Consider the following 3,270-nt stretch of genomic DNA (forward strand, 5'->3'; position numbering starts at 1 on the left):
ATGTATAAACACAGGGGCAGACTGTAATTATAAATTATTCAACTGCAATATCAGTGATCGGCTTTCTTCATTAAAAAGGTCAACCAAACTGTTTGTAATCTGCTTGTAAAAATTGCATTTATGTTAATTAAAAGAATAACTATCAAGCAGATAATCATAACCAATAAAAAAAACTGGCTTAAAGAACGGCCATTATTACGTCTAGTCACGTGACCTGTTTTATCTAAGTTCGCTCTTTCATGGGAGGAAAACCGTTTATTTGTTTGGCCATTTATCTGACGATAACATCCTGCACATATAATTAAACTATTGAATACAGAAGAATGCAGAATGCTTGAATAATAAAATAAGCACCAGAAATAAATTACACTTAAATCATTATACGTAAATAACACTTTAGGAAGGGGAAAAAAAACTGACATTATCCAAAAAGCCGTTTCGGATAATGTTTATTCGAAAATTACAGCAATGAGCTCACAAAGAATGCTTCCAGAAATGGGTGTGTCTTCTTCTTCAAAAGACTTTTAACGTTTGAACTGCGTCATTAGAATTACGATAATATTAATGGCAGCGAGGACATAAAAATACTGTAATTTAGTAAAGTCTTAGTTGTAGTGACAAAGATTTCATGAAATTAAGACGAAATAAAGTATGAATGATCAAATAAAAGTATAAAAGAAGGAGAACGCCCACGGATCAAGAAACTATGGAAATACGTAGAAGAGGAGGAACATTTCTGTTACGTCAAAATGATAAAAGAGAGAGATGGAAGGAGCATTGTTTGAAAATCTAAATTCCTAAATCAAATGAAGCAATTATGATTATTCTCAGGAACCAAGAATAATCATAATCGCTTCATTGTAAGGCCATTTGAAATTGTAAGAGGGCCTTACATCTGTTGTTGTAAAGCCATCTGAAGTCTGTTGATCTGCACAAGTATGTCTGTCCAGCCGGACTCGATGAAATACCAGGTTGGGCTGGACAGAGAAAAAAGGTCCTCCTCTGGGGTTTCTGTACAATTACTCACAGGTCCTTTCCGGGGGTTGGGAAAGCAGTGTTTCTTTTTGGTCAAAATATGCTAATAATGAGAATGGAGAAACTTCTGTTTCTATATCGTTAACTTAAGATTAAAATGGCTTGTTTGTTGTTCCTGGTGCATGCAGCAACGCATAGTATCATTTGCAAGTTTTCCTAAATGATGCGCACTACGCATTAAAACTCATCTTTAATGAGGTACCCCATGTATTCATGTACTTGGTCAGCGGTACATTGAAACAGTGTCACTTATGAATTTCTCAATGGCGAAACTATAAATTCTGGACCCCCAACAAACACTAGATTTGCCCCTCGTGATATTTAACAATCAATCAGCCGTCAGGGGCCTCCTAATACCTCGTATAGTAGTTTCGCCACTACCTATAGCACTCTTTTACTCGAAGTTATTCGCATTTTCATGGTTTTCATTTAAAATAATCACTTTGTAGGATAAATCCTTGTACGTAAACAATATGAAATCATGGTTTATCCTATTTTAGAATAACTATGCATAAGCAGCATGTTCACCTTATCAAGAGACTTAAAGATCTTTTAAAAACTGTTCAAATTAAGGAAAAGAAAAGCCGTAACTCCTTAAAAGGCAATTCATTGGAATGTCAAGCATAGGACTGTAAAAATGTGCAACATAACCATAGATACATTGGATTTCCATCCCCAAATATTTTTATGTATTGCTTATAAGGTTTTAGGAAAAGTCAATGTTTTATTGTATTAAATTTTAATACAATTATAAGATTATCATTGAACAAAATATTTAAATGTACCAACGAGACACTTGATTCGCTAATATTCGCACTTTCTGTTTTTTTGTAATTCCAGTTTTAATAATTCCTTGAAAAAAAATAAAGTATACACGAAAGTCTTAGACTGAACTGAACCAAAGGGAAATCTTTAAAAATAGTAATAAATACGTTGACTAGAAGCTTATATAAAGCCACCTGAGGCAACTACAAGATAACTTTCCAGTACATTATATGACTGTTTAATTACAAACTTCACGCTCCATCCTTATAAACAACAACAACAACAAAAAAAGTTAGTCGTTCAATGGGATTGGGCTTAGGCTTCGTCAGATATCGGTATATTAATATTTTTATTTTCTTGAGGAATCTTTTCCTTTCCAGTCCACCCCAGTATACGCTATATACATTCAGTTATCACCGAATTATGACCACCCCACACATAATGGACTATGCCGCATAGCCTGCACTATAAAAGAGAACAGCTTCGTACACTAGAAGAGTGCAATTTGTATCTGATCGTGCAATTCAAAGTGATAAAGTGGCAGTTGTGGAACGTAGTAAAGGTATCACGGAGTTTCAAGATGGTATGATTGTGGGAACTCGTACATCGGGTGCTTTCACATCGAAAACAGCACGTCCTGTCAGTTGCTCATGGCCGACTGTAGTTAAGGTGTACAAAGAATGGTGACAAACGGGTCACACCCCCTCCCGCTGACAGAACTATAAAGGACTACGCAAAGGGTGCAGCCTGTTGTACGGACTCAGCTGCAGATCAGTGTGCTACAGTTGATATTGCGCTACAATATGGAGAACACACGAACAATATCCCAAATGACGATGCGCCCATACCCAGACGTATGGAGTTCCACTACAGACGACCCAAAGAGACACCCTCTTCTCACCGCTGATTATCGTCGACGGCGAGTAGACACACGTTGGTTGGACACTGAAGGACTGGAAACGAGTATGCTGGTTGGATGAGTAAAAATATCTGGTGAAACAGCCGATGGACACCTTTGTGTGGTGTAAGCAACACTTGTCCATGGACCACTATCGAGGTAGGCGGTGGTTGCTTAATATGGGGCTTGTTTTGCTGACAAGAATTACGACCTCTGGTGCGGTGTACTGCCATCTACTAGGAGACCACGTGCACCCGGCCATGTGCCTTTTTTTCCGGACAGAAATGGGATCTTCCAAGACGACAATGTGCGGTGTCATTGGGCCCGCACTGTACACGAATGGTTTGAGGAACACAGTGAAACTATAATCCATTTTGAATGGAGCCCGCAATGTGCACGAGTGGTTCGAGGTACCCATCTTGATTGGCCTCTAAAATCGCCCGAACTGAATCCAATTGAACAGCTGTGGGATGTTGTGAAACCGGAAGGTAGGTGTATGGACACTCAACCAGCAGCTGTAATCTGGTCTGTCATTGTGGAGAGCCTCGAAAACAGCATGGCCACAACTGTCT

Source organism: Mastigoproctus giganteus, chromosome 9 (assembly GCF_048544385.1).
Source record: "Mastigoproctus giganteus isolate SK-2022 chromosome 9, ASM4854438v1, whole genome shotgun sequence".
In the NCBI taxonomy this organism is placed as follows: Eukaryota; Metazoa; Arthropoda; class Arachnida; order Uropygi; family Thelyphonidae; genus Mastigoproctus; species Mastigoproctus giganteus.